Genomic DNA, 9,046 nt, shown 5'->3' with positions numbered 1-9,046 from the left:
TCCCTCACGACTCACAAATTCTCCAGAAAACGGACATTCGATACGTGCGACGTGTGCTTTATCTGGTGCTGCAGCCAAAGCCGCCATCATGCGGTGGTCATGGTCATCTCTCGGGAAGCTTGTTACAGCTCTGATTTCTGGGCAATGTGCCCACATCTTCTGGTTCAGTAGTTCTGGAATGGATACAAGGTTTAAATCTTAAACAAGCTTTCCAGATAACTCTTTGACAGTGGCCCAGGGGCCCAGTGTGGAGAAACATAATTGCCACAGGGAATACAGGAGGTACTTAAGTCGGGACAGTGAGAATCTTAAAGTGCCCTGCCCCTAAGCTCAGGGTAGAGGTGGGATAGGACACTTTATTAGTATGCTGCCAGAAAGATTTGACCAAGACAGTCCCAAGACAAACGACTACTTACTGACGAATTCATGGCTTTTCCTCCATACTTCACCCTTGACTTTTTAACAAGGACATGATTTGCTGCAGAAACATCTGGCAGCCTGGAGTAGCCGGGGGTTACTAAGCAGAACTCAGGCTCAGCAGTATGCATGTGGGCTGTCGCTCTGTAGTCACAGCTAAGGACAAATGCCCCGCCATCCTGTTTAATTGTTCATAGTATTCCTGGTCACAGTCCAGTTGCTCATCACCGTGAGGCATCCCAGCCTAATGTCTGCTCCCCACTTGTGGCTGTGAGTTTGATGGATTGTTTATAGCCGGGGCGGTTGATAAAGACAGGATGTTGACTCACTGTTAATGTATTTCAGCTGGGAAGGTCACTAAAACATTGCATCTTTAGTTTGAGTTTTGGCTGTTGCCTGAGAAACCTGGACAGAGAGCATCTCTTTGCCCTGTTTCCACCTGTCCTTTGTAGGGATTTTTACATTTAAGTGTACTGTGTGTGTGCACGAGCACGTGTGTGCATGTGCAAGAACACATACATGCATGTGTGTCTCTTTGTTTGTCTGTGTGTCTCTGTGTATGTGCATGTGTGTTTCTGTCTACCTGTCTGTGTCTCTGTGTCTCTGTGTGTATGTGCATGTGAGTGTGTTTCTGTCTGTATGTGTGTGTCTCTGTGTGTATGTGCATGTGAGTGTGTGTATGTGTATGTGTGTATTTCTGTCTGTCAGTGTCTATGTGCTTCTGTCTGTCTCTCTGTGTGTGTATATATGCATGTGAGTGTGTTTCTGTCTGTGTCTGTGTGTCTCTGTGTGTGTGCATGTGAGTGTGTGAGGCTTGTGTGTGTTCATGCACGTGTGTCTCTTTGCCTGTGTCTGTGTGTCTCTGTGTGTATGTGCATGTGAGTGTGTGAACTGTGTGTGTGCATTCGAGAACATATGCATGTATGTGTGTCTCTCTGTCTGTGTCTGTGTATCTCTGTATGTATGTGCATGTGAGTGCGTGTATGTGTGTGTGTGTTTCTTTCTGTCTGTGTCTGTGTGTTTCTGTCTGTGTGTGTCTGTGTGGCTTTGTGTGTGTGTGCATGTGAGTGTGTTTCTGTCTGTGTCTGTGTGTCTCTGTGCACATGTGTGTGTGAGGTGGATGTGGGTGTGTGTGTGGTGTGTGTGTGTGTGTGTGTGTGTGTGTGTGTGTGTGTGTGTGTGTGTGTGGTTTCCCAGAGAGTCCAGGAGACATCAGATCCCTGGGGCTTAAGTTACTTATGGATGAGTAGCATGGATGTTGGGAACTAAACTCTGGCCCTCTCCAAGAGCACTCCTCCCTCCTAACCACTGGGCCATCTCTCCAGCCCACACGCGACCTTTGCAAGGACAACACAAAGCTTTGATTTTGTGCACTGGCTAACTCAGGCACATGTTTCTTACTGTTTGAACTTTGAGTAATGCAGTACGCTAATATGCTTCAGACCCACTTTTTGAAAAAGAACCAGCAGAGGTAGGAAATGAAATCATGAGTAGAAAAGTGGCGACAGAAAGCTAGCGTGGCTAATCACATCTTAATTGACCTCTCAGTTCCTTCATGGTTCAGATTTGACCAAGGTCAGTAAAATGGACTAAGGGGAAATAGCAAAGTCAACTTTAAAGTTCAAGTGGTTAGCGCTGGCTTGCGAATGGCTTGAGCTGACGAACGAAGCTGGGCATCCTTCTTCTGCGAGACACAGGCTCCTACACCACTGGATTTCTTGCAGCATCGAGTCTATCACATTAACTACCCCATATAATTCAAGTAAAAATATAGACAAAGACTGGGCTTTAAGCAATAAACTCTGCTGTGTTTAAAGACTGCCACTAAGAACAGGTATGCAGCTCACCCTGTCTACTGGAGACAGTCTGGAGAACATATTTGTAAACTAAAGTTTTGTAAAAAAAAATCTTGTATGCTAAGTCTTCCAGACGCTGTTGAGTTTTACGGGGAATTGTACATAGGCCTTCTCAGAAGTAAGCAAGACATTTGAGTTTATAACTCAAATCGTTTGTATATGCAGAACAATCTCATTACTTTTTCTAATTTTTCTTTTTACTTTGGAGAATTTCATGCGTGATTACTTTACTCACGTAATTTCCACCCCCCCTTCTTCCTCTGATTCTTCCGAGGCCCCACCTCCTTCTTCTGAAATTCGTGGCCTCTTCTTGTTTAATTATTATCGTCACACAGATTCCGTTTGAGATTTCACGGATGCAGGTCCAGATTCAAGTCTGGAAGACAGTCTTGCTTGAATCCTGGTCCCTTGTCTCTCATAAGTCTTTTTTCTTAACTGCTCCAGTTGATGGAGGAGAACTTTATTTGGTCCCAGGGTCACAGGCCAGGTATGGCCCCAGCTTTATTTAACCGTCTTCTTGGGGCGCAGGCTTTTTGCTATGGCCACACTTCTTGTGGCAGTTGACTGCACAGGGGTGCAGGTGTGTACAGTGTTTGCAGGAAATCATATTGTCACAGTTGTACTTCTGGGCCAACTGATGAAGGGACAGCTCGATGATGCCATCACACAGACACAGCACCGGGTGCTAGGAGGACTCTTTCTGGATGCTGTAGTCTGACAGGGTGCAGCCATCCTCCATCTGTTTGTCATTGAATATCAGCCTCTGGTGGTCAGGTGGGATGCCTTCTTTGTCTTGGATCTTGGCCTTGATATTCTCTATGGTGTCACTGGGCTCAACCTCAAGAGTGATGGTCTTGCCAGTCAGGTCTTCACGAAGATCTGCATGTTGGTGTATGCTGCTCGCCCACCTCATTGAAGAGAAAGAGAGCTTTGAGCCTTAAGTGAAAAATGTAAATAGCAGTTTGGCATGTCCGTTCATAAAGAGTGTAATCAAGCCACCTGGAAACCCTGCATTCAGAAATCAGAGGCCATGGTTCTTATCTGCAACCACAATTCCTGAGAGGCTGGCTGAGGCACAGAGACTGCTTCAAGTTCAAGGCGATCCTGGGAAGAAAAGGGAATTCTAGGTATCAGGATACATGATACTAGGGGCAGCATAAATAAAGGAGACTTCTTAGCAAACCATTTTGTAGACTCTTAAGTCCGTCTGAATAGCTCTGTTTAATACCAAGAAAGTACGTGCAAGAGAGATCTCCCAAGAGACAGGAAGAAAGATGTAGAGAGACAAGGGGCCTTTCCAACAGTTCATTCTGATAATATTATGGTTCTCCCAGAAACACATGAATTCACCCGGGGGGAATTTAGCTGAAAAGCTAAAGACTTTCCACTGGATGTGTCCTCTTAAAGGGGTACCACCTCTCAATGTTACCACAGTGGGACCTAAACTCCACTCAAACCATATCTAAACTATGTCAGAGAGTCTGTGAAGAGAAAATACTCAGCCCTTGAAGGTAGAGTTACAGACAGCTTTGAGCTGCTCATAATGGATGCTGGAAGTTGAATATCAATCCTCTAAAAGAGCAGTAAGTGCTCCTAATGCTGAGACATTTCTTTACCCCCTCCTTCTCACACATAAAAACCATCAAGGCCAGGCAGATGGCTCAGTACAGGAAACGCTTGCCAGCAAGCATAAGAACCTGAATTTGAATCCACAGAACCTATGTAGAGTTGGGCCAGGTAGCACACATTTGTAATCCCATCTTTCTTATGGCGGTGTGATGTGGAAACCAGAGATTCCGAGAGGTTATAGGGCGTCTCTCTGTAGCCCAAGATGGTTTAAACAGCTTGTGTTGTCCGAGCTGGCGTCAAACTCACAGAGGTCTGACTGATTCAGCCTCCTGAATGCTGGGATCAATTCATTCTCCAGGCTTCTTTAAAAGTTACTTGGTAGCAGGACATCGCCTCAAAAAGTGACCTTTGGGAATCCTGGTGAATTGGGCAGTGAGTGGGACCCTTTTGTTTGTTTTACACCAAGATACACTTGCTTTGTGTAGCTAGAGGCATCTTTTCTTAAGAGAGAGACAGAGACAGAGAGAGAGACAGAGACAGAGAGACAGAGAGAGAGAGAGAGAGAGAGAACTTTTGTATATTTTTCTCTATTTTCCAATGCTATTTGAGATCCCACCAGTCAGCTCTGTTTAACTTATCAACCACAGTCATCAAAGATTTCCAATCTGAAGCATCTCCCAGATGAAGGTGTTCAGTCAAGAGTTCAAGGAAGGGCGACCTAATTGTGTCGGCATGAAATAGAAGGATAGGTGAGGGGATGCTGGAAGTATCTTTAATCTTTCTGAGATGCTGATCTACACCCCGAGGAAAAGCAGTGCGCTCTATATGGCTTAAGTAGGCTGCTGCAGACTCACTGGGGGGACCTAGAGAAGATTTACAATGCTGTTTTCCAGGGAAACTGCATCTGGCATTCCAAAAAGCTAATTTACCGGCAAAAGTTGGGAGCATAAATTGTACATTGGATGTCACTGGCACATAGCTTGACTTTGAAGCCTGGGGAATAGATTCAGTCGGCAGTCTGTATTTGTCTCTGTGTAAGACTTGCTTCTTGCAATAATCCCCTGGCCCCTCAAACTCTGAGAAGATGGAGATAACGACAAGATGAAAGTTTTTATGACTGTTACTGGCTCTCATGGAAGACTACCACATGGGTCTCGTCAAGGATTTCACTAGCTTACAGTGACAACCTTTATCCTTCAAAATCTTCCTCAGGGTTGGAGAGATGGCTCAGTATATAAAATTGTCTCTGTTCCAGAGACTGGAGTTAGGATCCCTAGTACTCATGTGGGAGAAAAAAAGGTGCACACAGGGTTAGGCAACTGTCTTAGTCACTGTTCTATTGCTGTGAAGAGACACCATGACCAAGGCAACACATAAAAGGAAGCATTTAATTGGGGACTTGCTTACATTTCCTTGCATTGCTAAGTATTTTCAGAAGCTTAGTCTATCATCATCATGGCAGTGTGGTGGAAGACAGACAGCCATGTTGATGGAGGAGTAGCTGAAAGGTCATGTCTGGTTGGTAAATTGCAGGCAGAGTGAGAGGGAGATTGGGCCCCGCTGGGCTTTTAAAGCCTCAAGCCCACCACAGCGTCACACCTTCCCCATCAAAGCACTCATACTTTACCAAGAGCACAACCCCTAATCCTTCCCAAACAGTTCCAGTAACATAGGGCCAGACATTCAAACATATGAGCTTGTGGGACCATCCTCATTCAAACCATCATAGCATGTGGAAGGTCAGTGTTGGGGAATGAAGACTAGAGCATTCCAGGGACCCACTAGCCATCTGCTGCAACTAAAATGGAGACCTCCTTATCTACTGAGAATTTCTGTTTCAAAAAATAAGTGGACATAATAGAAGATATCTGCCATCAGCTTCTGGCCTTGCAACCAGCATACATGAGTGAGTGTCTTCATAACACACATGTAAACAACACACACACACACACACACACACACACACACACACACACACACACACACACACACAGAGCTCTGTCACAGAATAACCAAGTTGTCTTCAGTGAAAAGGGCTTAACTGAAGTTATTATTTTAGCATAAAATATGGATACTTTCTTAAGATCAGAAAAAGATGTAAAATGAAAATCTGGAGACTTGGATACTTTGTTTCAAGCAGATGTCAAGGAGTCTGGCTCATCCAGTGCCTCACAGTAAGTGAGGAGCCCTCTTAGAGTAAGAGTTGCCAGTGGACCTCCCAGATCTGAGCACCAGCAGTGTGATAGCTTTAATTTTCAATTTGCTACAACATGGAATGACCACCCGATAACAGAATCTCAGGGATGGACTGGCTAGATCAAGTTGACCTGTGGACACACCTGTGGGCATTGTCTTGGTTTCATTAATTGATATGGGAAGTCCTAGCATTTAGGTGGGATGCAGCATTCCTTGGGTTGAGGCCCTGGATTTTATAAACCAAGAGAGTGAGTTTAGCATCTTGAAAGTACGAAGAGTCATGAAAGTATGAAGAAGAAGGGCATCTCTCCCTAGCCCACACCACTGGCAGACAAGTGACAGGGCCAGCTCTCCCACAATCATGCCTTGGGGCTAACTCTCCCATGATGCCCAGACAAGGGGTAGGGGCCAGCTCTGCATAGTGCTCAGACACCAATCCGACCCTAGGTAGTAGCCCAGACCACCCTGGCATTTGCTGCAGGGACAAGGACCCAGACATAGCCCTCGAGGCAGCACGGGCCAGGGCTTTTGGTGGCACCACCACCCGCTCACATCAGGCTGTTCCAACTTCCCTTGAGTCTCCAGTTCCACTTCTCTTCACCGTGCACAAATCCTTCTGCATCCCTTTCTCCCCCATCTCTCCACTCCTTACTCCCTCCTCTTAGTGGAGCCCAGGGGCTTTTGGGTGTCTGTGGTCCTCTCAGGCTTGCTTTGCCATTGGGCCCCAGACAGCGGTGAAAAACACTTTCCCTTGCATTCTAAGTTATATTTTCTCCTAATAATTGAAATAAAACCTCACTCCAGTGTCCCTGGTCTGCCCAGCTGTGCAGAACAGGTAGATGCTTCTCATTTCCATCCTTGCTCCTCTGAGTAATGGGTATCTCTGCTCCCTCAGCATCTTCTAAAATCTCCTCTTCTTCACTGTCTTTCAACAATTTGATTTCAACAATTATGTTATTAGTATCTGAATATTTTATTGCTGGAGTGTTGCATGTAGTTTTAAAAACATGCTATGGCCTTTGACCAGGATCGTGGCCACTCTACCAGCTCCTCCCAGCTCCTTTTTGTTCCACTCGGCTTAGCTCCAGGATCAGTTACTGCCAGCCCGGACACAGTCTCTCTACCCACCTCCGCTCCAGCGGGGGGAGAGGGTGTTGAAGGGGTGGGGGTAAGGGTGGGTCTGGGGATGGGGGTGTCTCACCACCAGCTCCACCCGAGACCCTTGAATCCCCAGACAAAAGACACACAGATAGCTCTGTTACTTTACAACTTGTCCACTAGGCACAGTTGCGGGGCACAAATATCTCCTGCTCGGAAATGCGCGCCCTTCCCGTCTCTCCTTCTGCCCTAAACTTAGCGGCTTGTTCTACCTAGCGCCTGCCAAACGTCCTTGGCCATCTGCCCGTTGAGGAGGATGCAGGCCCTCGCTCTGCCCAAAGCCTCATACATGATTGCAGCATCCTTCTTCTCTCCTTCCCCGTGTCTCCTTTTCCTATTGGGTCTCAGAAGTGCCACCTGTACCTCCGTCAAGCAATTGGCTCCCAGTCTTCTTTATTGACGAATCGAGTACCAGTTAGGGAACTAGATTTTGGTATCAGAACCTCCCCCCAACCCAACCCCCTTACACTGGAGTCTTTTGAGTTTTTAAGATCTGAAAGTTTACAGTTTGGTTTTCCTTTTCAGTGATGGTTTTCTCAATTATTGCTGATTTGTTATTGTTGTCGTTGTTGTTGTGTGGTTTGGGGGAGGGGTCGGATTTTTTTTTGAGACAGGGTTTCTCTGTGTAGCCTTGGCTGTCCTGAAACTCACTCTGTAGACCAGGCTGGCCTCAAACTCATATAGATCTACCTGGCTCTGCTTCCCGAGTGCTAGGATTAAAGGTATGGGCAAGCACTGCCTGGCTCAGTTAAATTATTTTGCTGGCTACATCATTTCATGTGTATGGGTGTCTGTCTGCATTTCTATGTGTGCACCACTTGTGTGCCAGTGCACACTGAAGCCAAAGAGGATATTGGAAGAGCATCCAGTGCACTTAACCAGTGAGCCGCCCCTCCAGCCCACTATTAGTCCTTGCCCCACCGATAGTAATCTCTGTTTTGAGAGCTCATTCTTATCACATGTTGCTCTGCTGTATTCTAACTCTACGGTCACTTTCTTCCTTGTTATTTCATTTCTGTCATTCCAATTGCTGTGCTGCCTCTCTGGTTAGAGTTTCCCAGCATCCAATCTGACCTCTCCTTACTTTCATGAATCCGTGGGGCCCATCTGTAAAGCCGTCTTAACCTCCTTGTTTGATAATGACAGCATCTCCCACTCTGTTTCTATTTACTGGTTTTTAATCCTATTTCTTGTCAGGTTTTAGAACCTTCTTGACTTCCAGACGTATGTCGAATACAGAATCTGCTCGTATACTTTTGCAAAAGGATGCTGGATATTTTTCCAGAACAAAAACCAGGTTACCGGGATTCAGTCTTGAACTTTTTAAAATTCTATTAGAGTAGTGGTAAGAAATAATGATTTAGTCTCACAACCCACACAACGTTCTCCTCCTCCCCTGCGTTCCCAAGCTCCCGTGTATCATTTGTGCATTACGAGGTTCTTCCTGTGTGGCTGATGGGAACACAAACTGTTCCCAGTCCTGTATATGCTTCTCCCAATGTCCATGGATCTGTAATTCTTGTTCTGGTTAGTGTTCACCAGAAAACTTGGTTGTCTTTGAGTGTGCCCTGGAGAGCAATTCCAGAATCCCCAGAGAAAGGATTACTGGGGAAGACCCAAGTCGAATGTAAGCAATGTCCTCCTGTAAGCTAAGGCCCAGATTCGAACAAGCTCCCGTCACGTTCCTGCCATCAGGGCCCGAATTTACTTAAACGGTGAGCCCAGATACCCTCTCCCTTGTGCTCCTCCTTCCCTCATGTTGGTTCTGGGGTGGGAAAGTGACCAGTGAAGCCCTTCTTCACTCTTTGTTTCAGCCTGAATCATACCTGTCAGTGCTTAGCTGATCTGAT

The 9,046-nt window shown here is 46.0% G+C and overlaps 1 pseudogene; it reads right to left on the bottom strand.

Annotated features, from left to right (window-relative positions):
* Nucleotides 1–2,774: 2,774 nt before the first annotated feature.
* On the bottom strand, nt 2,775–3,158 carry LOC116904531 (annotated as a pseudogene).
* Nucleotides 3,159–9,046: the final 5,888 nt, after the last annotated feature.

Source organism: Rattus rattus, chromosome 6 (assembly GCF_011064425.1).
Source record: "Rattus rattus isolate New Zealand chromosome 6, Rrattus_CSIRO_v1, whole genome shotgun sequence".
In the NCBI taxonomy this organism is placed as follows: domain Eukaryota; kingdom Metazoa; phylum Chordata; class Mammalia; order Rodentia; family Muridae; genus Rattus; species Rattus rattus.
This window is presented reverse-complemented; position numbering and strand designations above follow the sequence as displayed.